A 15,663-nucleotide genomic window follows, 5' to 3' on the forward strand; every position below is an offset into this window, starting at 1 on the left:
GTAGATTGTCCAGAATGCTGCAGCCATAGATGGAACCACATCACCCCTATTTTATCTTCTTTACATTGGCTACAAGTCACCATATTAATGACGTCACAAGATGTTTGCGGGTTTTAAGATACAGTTAAAATTACAGCATGAACAGAATCACCTCAAAACCTTCAACAGGCACAGTGACAAGCATTAAAATACTCTCAAAAACGTACACACAGGATTTTACAAGCTTACACACAGGATTTATTTATTCATTTGTTTATTTTTCGCTCAGTCACCACATTTCCATGACAATAAGAGTATTTGACACATTTTAGCCTATTAATTAGAATTTTACCTTTAGGAAACTGATATGCTCATCATACCTGTAAAAAAAGCTTTCTAAGAAATTGGAATATATCGACTAAACACTGAAATGTGTTGTTTAACACGCCATCTTGGATCCACTTTCTGAGGACATGGTACCTGAAGGTCTCATGTGAGAACCATGTTTCTGGCTCCAAAGTTCCACGGTGAGCTGTGAATTCAGCTGAGAGGGCTGTTACTTTGTTATAACTAGGGTCTTTGTTCGCATTTCACTCTTCCAGATCTCGTCAGTCACAGGTGCCTTGTTTTAATACTAGACTCAATTAAATGTATCAGGGCTGGATTTGAGCCTTCAAGCCTGTTTACTATTGAGGAGACAAGGATTTGACAAACACTTAGCCCACTGATATCATGTCCTACTCCCGAACTCATGATTCCTGGACATTGAGAACAAATTAAATCAACAGATATGCACACCAGTTCTTTTTGGTTTCTTTCTTTCTTTTGGTACCTCTGCCCTGTGGATTGGATATACTGGTTTTGACCCTTAAACTGAATAAATTACTTTTGAGCTCTACATGGCAAGTGTTTGACTCTGTATTCTGTCCAACCTGTCTGATCGTGATATGTAAACAAAATCCAGTGTTCATTAGAAGTTGTGTAATCCAAGACGCTGCCACACAATGATGTAATCAGAGATGTAATCACATACAAATTATGCAATTAAATTTGGATTTGAGCCTTCAAGCCTGTTTACTATTGAGGAGACAAGGATTGGACAAACACTTAGCCCACTGATATCATGTCCTACTCCCGAACTCATGATTCCTGGACATTGAGAACAAATTAAATCAACAGATATGCACACCAGTTCTTTTTGGTTTCTTTCTTTCTTTTGGTACCTCTGCTCTGTGGATTGGATTTACTGGTTTTGACCCTTAAACTGAATAAATTACTTTTGAGCTCTACATGGCAAGTGTTTGACTCTGTATTCTGTCCAACTTGTCTGATCGTGATATGTAAACAAAATGCAGTGTTCATTAGAAGTTGTGTAATCCAAGACGCTGCCACACAATGATGTAATCAGAGATGTAATCACATACAAATTATGCAATTAAATTTAGTTCCTTCATAAACTTTGGGTCACACTCAATATTTTTTTATTCACAGTATTCCTTTATCTCTAACTACTTAGGTGTGACAGATGAGGCCCCACAGCAGACGAGGCCTATGGCAGCTTAACTATGGCATGTTTCAGGATCACCTGTTCCATCTCTAACTATAAGCTTTATCAAAATGGAAAATGTTAAGCCTAGTCTTAAAAGTAGAAAGGGTGTCTTCATGGACATTTACTGGCAACTTATTCCACAAGAGAAGGGCCTGATAACTGAAGGCTCTGCCTTTAATTCTACTTTTAGAAACTCTAGGAACCACAAGTAAACCTGCAGTTTGGGAGCGAAGTGCTCTGTTTGGAAAATATCTCACAATGAGATCTTTAAGATATGATGGAGCTCGGTCATTAAGAACTTTATATATGAGGAAAAGAATCTTAAATTCTATTCTGAATTTAACAGGGAGCGAATGAAGAAAAGCTAAAACTGGAGAATTATGATCTCCCCTGTTAGTTCTCATCAGAATTCTGGCAGCAGCATTTTGGATCAGTTGGAGGCTTTTCAGAGAATATGTTGGACAACCCAATAGTCCAATCTTTAAGTAACAAATGCATGGACTAGTTTTTCTGCATCACTCTGAGACAGGATGTTCCTGATTTTAAAAATATTACAAATGTGAAAGAAGGCAGTCCAAGAAATCTGTTTTATATGTGCGTCAAATGATAAATTCTGGTCAAAAATAACACCAAGGTTCCTCACTGTAGTACAAGAAGCCAAGGAAATACCATTTAGAGTAACTTCCGTATTTCTCGGATCACAAGGCACACTTAAAATCCTTTAATTTTCTCAAAAATTGACAGTGCGCCTTAAAGTGCAGTGCGCCTAATGTATGAATTAATTCTGGTTGTGCTTTCTGACTAAGAACCGATTTTATCTGGTACACGGCGCTCAAGAATTCAATTCAATTCAATTCAATTCAATTTTATTTATATAGCGCCAGATTACAACAATTATCATCTCAAGGCACTTAAGAAATATAGTCCAATTCAAGCCAACTGGAATTCAATTAATTGTAATCATAATCCAATTAATTAATATGGAGCCAATTCAAAAATAATATCCTAGCTAAGGAAACCAACAGATTGCACCGAAACTTGTCTTCAGTCCAATCTCCCGTCCTGAGCATGTCTGTGGCGACTGTGGAAAGGAACGACTCCCTTTTAACAGGAAGAAACCTCTGGCAGAACCAGACTCAGGAAGGGTGGCCATCCGCCTCGACCAGCTGGGGTTTGAGAAGACAGAAAAGAGGGAAAAGAGGGGGGAAATACACCATAACGCCATTCAAAGGATACCTGTTGGAACAGGGAAACACAAGTTAATAACCACAATGTCACATGTACATAAAATCATTTGAGAAATTAAACAGGGGGAAAAGGAGAGCAAAGTGAGGAAAGGTGTGACAGATGAGGTCCCCCAGCAGTCTAAGCCTATAGCAGCTTAACTATGGGATGTTTCAGGATTACCTGAGCCATTCCTAACTATAAGCTTTATCAAAAAGGATAGTTTTAAACCTATCTTAAAAGTGGAAAGGGTGTCTGCTTCCCGGACATTTACTGGCAGCTTATTCCACAAGAGAGGGGCCTGATAACTGAAGGCTCTGACTCCCATTCTACTTTTAGAAACTCTGGGAACAACAAGTAAACCTGCAGTTTGGGAGCGAAATGCTGTGTTAGGAAAATATCTTAAAATGAGATCTTTAAGATATGATGGAGCTCGGCCATTAAGAGCTTTATATGTGAGGAGAAGAATCTTAAGTTCTATTCTGAATTTAACAGGGAGCCAGTGAAGAGAAGCTAAAACTGGAGAAACACGATCTCTCCTGTTAGTTCTCATCAGAACTCTGACTGCAGCATTTTGGATCAGCTGGAGGCTAATCAGAGAATATGTGGGACAGCCCAATAACAAGGAATTACAGTAGTCCAATCTTGAAGTAACAAATGCATGAACTAGTTTCTCTGCATCACCCTGAGACAGGATGTTCCTGATTTTAGCAATGTTACGAAGGTGAGGCAGTCCTAGAAACCAGTTTTATATGTGCGTCAAATGATAAATTCTGGTCAAAAATAACTCCAAGGTTCCTCACTGTAGAACTAGAAGCCAAGGAAATACCATCTAGAGTAACTATATAACTAGACAATTTCTCCCTGAAGCGCTCAGGTCCAAAGAGAACAACTTCAGTTTTGTCTGAATTTAAAAGCAGACAGTTCTGAGTCATCCAGGTCTTTATGTCTTTAAGACAGGCTTGTAGTCTGACCAACCTATTGGTTTCATCTCGTTTCATAGATAAGTACAGCTGAATATCATCAGCATAACAATGGAAATTTATGCCATGCTGTCTGATAATGTTACCTAATGGAAGCATGTATAAAGTAAAAAGAATCGGTCCAAACACAGAACCCTGAGGAACTCCATGACTTACTCCAATGTGTTAGGAAGATTCTTCATTTACAAGAACAAACTGGAATCTATCAGATAAGTATGACTTAAACCAGCCTAATGCAGTTCCTTTAATCCTAATAACATGTTCAAGTCTCTGTAACAGAGTGCTGTGATCGATCGTATCAAATGCAGCACTGAGATCCAACAGGACAAGCACAGAAACAAGTCCGCTATCAGAGGCTAAGAGGAGATCATTGGTAACTTTCACGAGTGCTGTATCTGTGCTGCGATGCACTCTGAATCCTGACTGAAACTCTTCAAATAGATTATTTCTATATAAATGATCAAAAAGTTGAGCTGCAACTATTTTTTCAAGAACTTTAGACAAAAAAAAGGAGATTATATATAGGTTGATAATTAGCTAACACTTCTGAATCCAAAGTAGTTTTTTTAAGTATAGGTTTAATTACAGCAACCTTAAAAGTCTGAGGTACATATCCTGTCAACAAAGACAGATTGGTCAAATCCAATATGGAAGTGTCAATTAAGGGGAAAACCTCCTTGAACAGTCTAGTTGGGATTGAGTCTAACATACAAGTTGATGGTTTAGAAGAGACTATTGCTGTTGTTTGCTCAGAGAGATCAACTGGGCAGAAGCAGTCTAAATACAAATCAGGTTTTAAAGATACTGCTAAAGCTGCTGTACTTACATCAGTGATAATAGTGGGAAGGATTCCATTAATTTTCTCTCTGATTCATTTGTGGTCAGTGGCACATGCATAATATTCATCTGTATGGACTTTACATATCTACAAGGGCATAGATTTGTTTGTGTCATTCAAGTGTCTCTTACTGTATTTTCAAAAATGAGATAATCAGATACAACATCCCTACCTCTTATGGATTTGGTGTTGCAAACTATTTTAAAAAGGAAAATTTAAAATCAGTTTTAAGAATCTCATGTGCTTTACCAGTTTAAAAGATATCTGATTATCACAGAAATACAATCTGTCTTCTCATTTTGATCTTCTTTTAACTTAAGTGATTTCACTTAGGTAACTGAATTTACTATTTGCAATCTGTTTTCATGTGAAAGAAAAAAACTTAAGATGAAAGTTAAATGACGGCATAGCAAAATTAACAATATTTATAATATATATTTTTATTTTATGTGTTTCATGTTTCTTCCTATCCTTACCTGCTTGAAATATTTAATCACGGTTAAGTTTAGCCAGTAAGTAATAAAGGCTCTTGCATTTCTGTTGAAACTTTAATGAAAGGGGTGATTTATTTGACCATGGTCAGTAATAGTCACGGAAGTAATCATTACATTCAAATATTAAACTCTGTTGCTGGGACAGTGCAATGAATCAAAATGCCCCGCCCCAACCCCCCATGTGAATATTACTATGACAAATTATTGTAATTCCCCTTCTCATTAAAAAGGGCAGGATGCAAGGTGAAGCTTTAAAAAAATAATAAACACATGGATATGAGTGAAGAGCTATGTTGACTATGTCAAAAACTGACTAGCTTGCCAAAACAAAGAAGGGAGCCACATTACCAACTCAGAAACAGTTGAAATATTTATGTCAGTGGATAATCAGTAAAGAAATGTATTGATGCGCTTGCGCACCTGATACATTTTTCATATCACAAAAGGGCAATTTGCAAATCAAATAAAAAGGATAATACAAATGAAGGAATATTATGTATCGTGTCGCATTGGAACTCAGAACAAAGCATCTGCAGTGATATTGTACCTCCTATAAACACAGCAAACATTCAGGCTGTATGATTGAAAAATACAGCCTGAATACAGCCCACTGAATGAGCCTTTGGTTTGGGCACAGCGAAAAGAATTTAAAAAAGCTTGACAATAGGGGTCTATATAGAGCACCAGTTTCAGAGCCCACAGACACACTGAAATGCTTCAAAGCAGAAATCAGTGCAAAGATTTCCTGTTCAATACCCAAATCATTCAACTTACATATAAACTATTTTGACAGGAGACATACATACTTCTAATTCATTCCAGTTTGACAGAACATACAGGCTTCAAAATCTGTTTCTCAGCTAAAATGCCAAATCAAGAGCATTCAAAATTAGGGCCTGAAGTTTCTCAAATGCGCTCTAACATTCTGGGGTCCACACGAACATAGTCTTTGTCTTGAAGAGGTTTGTTAGGGTTCAATCATTGTCAAAAAATGTTCCAACAGAGACAATGGAGGAAACACATTTCAATGGTTTCCAGGTTCCATCGCATAAATTGGTCTTGGATAAAACAGCAGTGCTGCAGTGCAATACAAAAAATATCACACTAAAAACACATGTATATACACACACATTCAAAAGCTCAATAATAAATACACTCCAAACAATCTGACAATGTGCAAAATAACAGACAGGATGTTCCTGATTTTGGCAATATTATGAAGGTGAAAGAAAGCAGTCCTCGAAACCTTTTTTATATGTGTGTCAAATGATAAATTCTAGCCAAAAATAACTCTATGGTTGCTCAATGTAGTACTAGAAGCCAAGGAAATACCATCTAGAGTAATTATATAACTAGATCATTTCTCCCTGAAGCGCTCAGGTCCAATGATATTGACTTCAGTTTAAGACATGCTTGTAATCTGACCAAACTTTTGGGTTCATCTGGTTTTATAGATAAGTACAGCTGAGTATTATCAGCATAGCAATGGAACAGGCAAATATAGCAAGAGAATGTGAACTGGCCTGATTGCCACACTAAGGAGGCAGACAGTTTAGCAGAGACCGAGTGCTGGAACTGGCCCGTAATTAGTGATGAGACTGACAAGACGCAGGTGGTCTGGCTGAAGATTGCGAATTCTGGTCTCCACCTGCCCAACCCAACTTTAACTCAGACTGTCAGTGATTCAAACAGTAGAACAAACAAATGCAAGACTATTAAATTATTGATACATAATAAATTGAATAATCCCTGTGTAGTGATGACATGAATGAAGGAAAGGGATTCAATGAGACCCCCCTCATCATATGGAGAAGCAGAGGTGGTGTGTTGTGTGAAAGTCAGCCTGGAGGGGGATAAGCATGGAAATTAAGTTCCACTTGAGACTGACAGGTGCTGGCAAATGCACACTCATCAACATTATACACACAGACATCTCAAGTCTGCATTGAATATGAGGCTCACAACTTATACTTTCACACACTGTCATGCCACAAATTATAAAGTTATGATGTTGTGGCATTTTAAAAGTAGAAAAATATGAGTAAGATATCTTCCCTTCAGCAGCAACACCTCTCTCTGCTTCCACTCAGCCACTCTGTGAAAGGTAGCTGTGTCTGTGAGCTCTTTCAGTTGTGCTTTGTTTGTAGCGCATTATAGGTTTTGAGACTGTATGAGAAAACATTGGGTATTTTCTGTCACTTCAAACTTTCTCTCTGGGAGATTAATGTACATGTTTTTATACTTGAAATCTCACCATGGATGTTGTCTTCAACCTTTTGGAAGCATTTTCTTTCACAGTTACACAGCAGTCATCATATATGCATTTTATCAGAGCTAAAAAACACATTCTTGGAGACTTCATACTTCATCTTAAGGTGCCGCATAGAAGAGAAGTAAACTTACATGTATCTGCATCACGTGTCTCTGTTTGGCAATATAATAGATAGACTATAACCAACAGTAAGTATACTAAACAATTATAAAATAAGCACAATGGTTTACCATTTTGTCTTTCAATAAATGCCTAAAAGGCAAAGATACTATTTTAATTCCTCCTTTTTTCGATGTAGAACGAGAGACTGTCGCTACAGCGAACATTAGCTCTTAGGTTGCTGATTGGTATCTTCACAGTTGCTGCATAGCCAGGTAAAGAGATAGAGATGACAGGAAGAACAACATTCTTCTTTTGGCCTCTCCTTTTATCAGGGGTCGCCACAGCGAGTCGATCTCACATCATTGATTTGGCACGTTTTACACAGGATGCCCTTCCTGACGAAACCCTCGTAATTTATCCAGGCTTGGGACCGGCGTTAGGGATACACTGGCTCGTGCTCCCCAGTGGCTGGGTGCTTGTGTCAACATTGTGTCATAAAATTAGGTGTCAAATGCTTACACCTTTTCTTCACGATAGGAGATCCAAATTTCAATACTCTTTGAACAAAAATAGTTTTCTTTATTGTGCAGATTAGAACAAAAATAGAATTGAAAAATCAGGTGAGTATGACAGCTTGAGAAAATGGAAGTGACGAAGCCCAGCAAGATGAGAGGCCCAAACAGCAGAGAATTAGGACTAAAGAGAATTAAGAGAATTTATTTTCCTTCTTTTTTAAGTGGCATATAAGTAAATATATGGATATGTATGTGTTGGTACAAATTTATGTATGAATATACAGTATGTTAGTTAATTATCCGAGGGAGGAGGTACATTGGTGGCTATGTTTGAGCAGTTGTGGACTTTCTACACTGCATACCTTGGTTTGTCGGTGAAATGGCTCAGCTCTTACATATAAATAATTGTTAAATTACCTGTTTTAGCCATATATGCTAACTCTTCTTGAGATTGGATTAATAAAGTGTAAAAACACAGAAGCTCATTTCTTTTGGCTAAACAGCTCAAAAGTGAAATTCAACCCTTTCAGAAAGATCAAGACAAAAAAAGAGACTTTTTTCAGTTTTTATATCAGTATTCAGAGAATGTGCAATCCATATAGATTGTGCCTTGGTTTCTGCATTTATTATCTTACATTCATTTTGTAAAAGTTCAGGAGACGATTTGTTGGAAAACTATACCATAAAATCTTGAAAATGAAAGAAAGTAATACAATTCTTCTTTCTTGATGTAGGGGCAAGGGTGAGTTCTGCCTGTGTTCATGCTTAAGGTTTAGAGAACCTGGACAAATTGACTGAAATTCTATGATGAAACTTTAAATTGAAAGTATCATACATCAGTAATAGTATGTTGAAAAATTAGGCTAAAACACACAAAGATATCAGCATGTGTTACAAATTTTAATTTTTCTCATATGAAAAAAACATCCAATATAATTTTTTTTATAACTGAATAGTACTTTATCCCAAAATGGAAAATCATTGTTGCAGCACAAAAAATAAAAACAGTTTATAGTAATTATTTATTGTTAAAAAAGGAAAAGTGATTGTGAAAATTCTCTTTTGCAAAATCAATATTTTGCAGAAAGAAGATCATTGAAAATCTCAACAATTACAAACAATATGGTTGGAGATGCTGCAATTGGAAATTGCTTCCACTATGTTAAGGTACATTCCAGAATTTGTATGTTAATGAGCATAAAACATACAAATTACAATCCAAGAAAAGGTCTGAAATTTTATGTTAAAACGTTAAAGCTAAAAGTATAAAGTAAGAAAGAAACTTTTTTTACATTTTGTGACTGACAATAATCTAGAAGTTCAAATCAGTTAAAAAAGAGAAAAAAAAAGTCAATACAAAGTCGCAAATTTGCACAATAAATTAACAAAATTCATTAAATTAAATGAGGAAATGACTTAATAATAATTTTTTAATTAAACATATTAAGATGTAATTCATTACTGCTGGCTGGTGTGACCTCCTACACCATTTTGTGTTGCTGCAGACGCCTAAAGAAGCCTCTGACTGAACAAACTCTGTTTTTTCAACTCAGTGTTATGTTTGAGCGTGGGCAGTATTGTCCATTATGTTCATCAACGTGTGCAGCATTCATCTTTGCACAACCAACTTAAGGGGAGCCAACTGTGCACGTACAGTAACATAGTATATATATATATACTATGTTACTGTACGTGCACAGTATATATATATATATATTATGGCATGCCGTTCAGGAAATTAATCTTTGAATATACTGAATGAAACTTTGAAAGGCCCTTTCGGATTCTTCTGACCAACAAAATTTCATGGAGGAGGATGTCTGTTTGTTTAATGGGGAAGTGATATTACTGTAACCCCTAATGAACTTTTGATAGAAATTAACACATTCAATAAATCTTTGGAACTGCTGTCTACTAGAAGGAGTGGGTCACTTGGCTGAAACTCTACATAAAAATCTGCCATACTCTAATTTCTTTGGGGTAGACTGAGTAACCAGCACTAAGTCTCCTCTCCTTGTCCAGAAAGCTCAACCACCTTCCGGAATTTTTCAAATAAATGCAACAACCATGACAGATGACACTAGGTTGCCTACATTAAAGGCTCCGTCCAGGCCAGCGTTCTACCCCGCAATAAGCCCATAATATCATATACTTTAGATTGCTCTGTGGTGAAGGTTATCAGCCTCTGTTGAAAGACCGTGGTGTATTGAAGCAGAAATCTTCTGTACTTACTGCAATCTCTGGAAAACGGTTTTGGCTCAGGCATATATGACTCATGGGATGGATGAAGGGTAGAAGCAGGTAGTGGAGTGAGCAGGAGCAGATGAGGAAAGTCTGATCATTCTGTTGTCATTTGCTTTAGGTTAAAATGGGCTGGACCCAAATAAAGGTAGCTGAGAACAGCAAGTATGAGGTAACTGGGTTTATTTTCAATGAGTCAGGAAATAGCAAAACACAGAGACTTGGCTCCAGGGCACAAAACAAAATAACTTCTTCTGAGGTGAGAGTGGGTCTCTGAAAAAAGAAACAGAGTTAGAGAAGTAAGAAAAGACTTGATTTTTAACAAGAAGTGGCATGGTTGGTTTTACAAGGCTGAAAACAACGATCTGGCAATCAGCAGACTGAATCAAATCAAATTTTATTTATGTGGCACTTTTCATGCTTAAAACACAACACAAAGTGTCTCACAGAGGCCCAAAACAAATTTTAGAAAAAAAACACTCCCACCACCATAAATAACCAGAGAGACACAGAGACATGCAGACACACACACAACCACACAAGCTCAGACCCACTGCACCTATTAGACAGAGACATGGCCAGCACCGAGACCTAAGGCAAGTGTGGAAGCCAATACACTGATTTGTGTTTTACCAATACCATATCTATCATATTTGCCATATTCATGTAAAAAGTCATTTAGAATCATGCTGCCGGCTACAATTCAAATTATGCTGATCATGATTAAATACTGTTGATTACGCTGACGTGATATTGCCGAAGTGACAACGATGATGCAACGATGATGTCTGTGGGTGTTAACTCTATATGGAGACGTCACCTGAGCACAGGTGTGTTTGGTTAGAGAGCGGAAGGGCAAACTATTTTCAACCGCATTTCGAGACAAAACAAGTTTTCTGTTTACGGTGAGATTTATTTATTTTGCTGTTATGCAATAAAATATCGTATTGTGACACTACGAAAGAATGAATGCGCGTAGATTTACTGACCACTCCTTCTTCAAGGAAAAAGCCACCCTTCGGGGCCGACCACACTGAGAGGGCTCCCGGCCCACGACTACAGGGAGCACTGCCACAGAGACAGCCCTGACCCAAGCAGACAAGAGGCCCCACACCAAGGTGCAGACCCCTCCAACCATCCGGGCCAGAGCAGTCCACAGGACAGCTTAACTTAAAGGAAATCAATAAAATCAAATAAAAGCCTGATTTTAAAAAGGTGAGTCTAGAGCCTCTTTTTTTAAAACCATTAACAGTCTCTGCGGCCCTGAGGTTCTCAGGCAGGCTGTTCCACAGTATGGTATGGTTAAAAGGCCAGTGCCAGAAGACCTCAGGGTCCTCAGGGTTGATATGATAAAAGTAAGTCTGATAAACAAGAAGGCCCAAGACAAGTCTAGTAGCTTTCTCCAGGTGTGTCTCTTGTTTAACCGATTTGTTTCAATTAAAGACAAAAGAAAACGAGCATGCAGTAAGTACTTTGTCCTTCACTTATTTTTTAAGGAACCTTTTTCACAGTGGCTCACATTTGAAGCGTGTTTGTGCACATTGAGCCTTTTTTCTGATTTCAAACCATCTTCTGATCGACACGGCGAGACATCGCTGCTAATGGCGCCACATTTATCCAGACAGAAACTCGTTTAAATTTATTCTGTTGAATCAGTGCAAACCTAAAATATCAGTTGTTAAAGACCGTTGCTGCTTTAACAATGGCTGTAGCTTCATACCAGTTGAAGGGGAGGGATGAAATTTTTAAAAAAATACATGTTTATTTTCTACAAATGTGAGGTTGAACTGTTCAATTGTTGGCGTTATTCTCATTAAAACCTTTTAAGAAAAAAATTGGTACTCAGAGTTATGCAAAACTCCAGTATAGTTACTTCACTTTACTTCACTTTACATAAATAGTCAATATTAATTTCTTAATAGATTTATCATATGGTAGATTACTCAGTGATGAAAACATGTTTTGCCAGGGTTGTTCATGTTATCTATTGATTGATTGATTTTCTGCACCTGCTTCACCAAGAGAAGAATGTCCAGCCTTGGCTACTAAGTAGAACAGGTAATTTTACTCAAATGACTTAATGTGTTTAAATTTGGAATCAAGTTTAATGTATATTGTTTTATACGGCTTAGTAGTGCACAATGATTCCAACTAAATATTTGATACTTGTTTTCTGGTGTGTTTTTTCATTTTTTCTTTTTTTTCTTTCCTGAATACAAATGCCAACTCAAAATTTTAACCATTTTCCAATTCGATAAAGTAGTCTGCACTGGAGAAGCTATATTAATATTGATGAGTTCATGATTTGAACTACACCATATTTTTATGAATATGGCTTGGCGATTGTTGTAATTCAGATTATCTCAATTTACTTATGTATTGGACTCTAGAGGATGATTTTACTGTATTTTTAATTATTTGCAAAGTAGATCCTCCACCAGAGTTGGGAGTAAGTATTGGTTATTCAATTAGTTAATCATCCAAAAACTGTAAATACAGTTATACACCCTTCTGTTAGCTCCATGCAGCGAGACATATTTTCTCAGGTGGCAGCTAATGGGATGGCAGTGTAAACTCTGCAAACACAAGGATGCATCAAAAGGGGCACTACTCAAACATTACTGAGTGAAACATGGGACCTTTGGTCATGGTTATTCAATACCCTGTTCTCATTTGACTTGTCCTCTTTTAAGACATGGGGTGGCCTGCGCTCACACTTGTCTAGATCACACAGTTTGGATGAAGCAGAAGACTGTGAAGTCCTTCAATCTCTCAGATGTAAAATCTGTGATTAATTTCATGCAAACACAAAGGACTATTTTCAACATATAAGTTCTCACTTGAAAAGCCATGAAACCATAGAGTGTGCCTTTGATGGATGTGATTTCAAGACAAACATATCTGGAACTTATGCGACTCACAGAAGTAGAAAGCACAAATCTTATTCATGGAACATCTTTAACTGATTTGATTTCAAAGCAAACTGTTTCTACATCTAATGAAATCCTCTTACCAGCATTGGAATCAGAAGATCATGAGGACATAGATGCCACCTTTCAATTGGGTTGTGAAAGGGAAACTTCAAGTCAAAATTTAAAAAATATTGGTGCACTCTTGTTAAAACTAGAAAGCATCTATGTTTCTGGCAAGTGTTTAGCTGTTGGTGGAACAGCTCCATTTTATCTGCACATCATCAGTTCAGTATATTCCAAAATCAATAAGTGATAGTTTCATAAAGAATAACTGTGCCTATTCTTAAGTCCTTACTGTTGTTGTTGAGTAAAGAAGATGTGAACAACATATTAACTAAAAATTTGAACACTTCACAGTTATCATCTTTTCGTGATGGAAAATATTTTAGGCAAAACAAACTTAGCGCTACTGAAGACTGAAGTATTTCCCATGTTCTCTATGTGGATGACTTCGAAATTTGTAATCCACGAAAAAAAACAGCTGTGTACTGGGTACTTGCTGACATACCATCTGAAGTGAGATCACAGCTAACATCAATTAATTTGGTTATACTTTGTAAGGCAAGTGATGTAAAAAACACTTAGCTATGAAACTGTTCTGGAGCCTTTTTTAAAGGATTTCATAAGATTAGAGTGAGAAGGAATTTTAGCTTGGTAGATGTATCAGAGGCACTGTTTTTGTGTTTGTGCTGACAATCTTGGTGCTAATTCTTTTAGTGGACTTGTGGAAAGCTTTTCTGGACATTACATCTGTAGATTTTGTATTGGAGAAATAAAGTTCAAAGACTGAAAAATCACCTCTGTGCGTTGTAGATTCAGGGGTGGATTGGCCATAGGGAGTACCAGGAGTTTTCCCAGTGGGTCAGTCAGTAATGGGCCAGCAGTTGCTGACATTTTTTTGTTTTTTTTATTTTTTTTATATGTATATACAGATGCATAAGAGGCCCAGTGGCCCTGTGATAGGCCCAGTGGTCCCGCCCACGCATTTTCCAGACCCCTCTTGTCCAATCACCTTTGATGATGAGCTAATGACACATCATTAGCAATCTGTGAGAGAGAAGAGAAAGCAAAAATTGAGAAAAAACTAAAAGGCGGTAGAGAAAAACTGAGGAAAAAAAAAAAAAAGCTCTCATAACTTATGCTGCTAAGAGCAGAAATATAATGAACATGTTTGCTGCTGCAGGAGCGAGAGGCAGTGGTGTAGCCTCCAGGACTTTGGCTGCACTGGGCATGGCGGGTCTCGGGAGGTGTCTTCGGACAGTGAAAGTAAGTCTCCCGCTGCCATGGTGGCACAGGAGGGGGAGGAGGAGATTAGTGGTGATGATAGCAGGTGTGTGTGCTAGCTAACATGTTGTGGAGAAACACTCATACACTAAATGTTCAGAAACGTTGTCTATGAACTTTACTAGTTCTAAAGTGTTGGTAAATGATATACTATTCTAATTAATTAAATATTTATGGTGGTGTGGTTTGAGCATGCAGATCTGCTTTTTCACAATTTTTCTAATTACAAATCAGGTCACCAGAGTTAAAGTATTTTAAGCATCAATACACTTTCTTCAAGCCCATTGTCCAATTTGTTCATTTTTCAGATTAACTGTTTATGTATTTAGCAGATACTTTTATCCAAAGCAACTTACAGGTAGTTGGATAGGGTAAGGGGGTCTTGCCTAAGGACCCCTACTTGAGGTAGTACCTTTCATGCAGGGGATTTGAACCCAGGTCACTTACATGAAAGGTGGCAATCTTGCACTACACTATCACAGTAATAGATTAAATTACATCAAATAAGAGACAAGGAGACAATGACCCATTTCACATTATACAGTTAAAACTAAATTTCGTATGTTACTGTAACAGTTCACGTTGTTCACGTCAACTTATTGTATACAAGTTTGAAGTACTCAATTGATAAAGTAAATTAATGAGATTTAACTGATTTTACATTTACTAATTTTTAAGTGCATGGTAAGAAATGTTTGTAAAATTTACAGTAAAAAAAAAACAAAAAAAATGTTAAGTACCAACAGTAAAAGACTGTAAAATTGAAAACAGTTGATCAGTGTAGTAGATACATGGAATTACCCTAAATTAACAAAAAGTGCTGAACTTTAATTTTTACTGTGACAATATGTAAAAAACACTTCATTTTACTGTGGAAAATATAAAACTTTGGCAAATTTACAGGGAAATACTGTAATGTCCCAAATATGTAATCACACTAAAATTAACAGTACTATGCTGTTTAAGTTACAGATTTAGCTGACGTGTACTTTAAAATTTATGTTGTAAAATTGTTTACAATTCAGCAAAAAACATCTTAATTTAAATGGAAATAGTATGTAAAAAAATATGGTAAAAGATGTTTGAAAAAAAATGTATGTATGGTCCATATGGACAGTTAAACACCAGAAACCAAAAATAGTATTCAACCCTAAGTCAAGAAACAATACATAACTTTAATTTTTGCCGTCATAATACGTGGAAAACACAT

Source organism: Leuresthes tenuis, unplaced genomic scaffold (genome assembly GCF_036924035.1).
Source record: "Leuresthes tenuis unplaced genomic scaffold, fLeuTen1.0.hap1 SCAF_24, whole genome shotgun sequence".
NCBI classification, from domain to species: domain Eukaryota; kingdom Metazoa; phylum Chordata; class Actinopteri; order Atheriniformes; family Atherinopsidae; genus Leuresthes; species Leuresthes tenuis.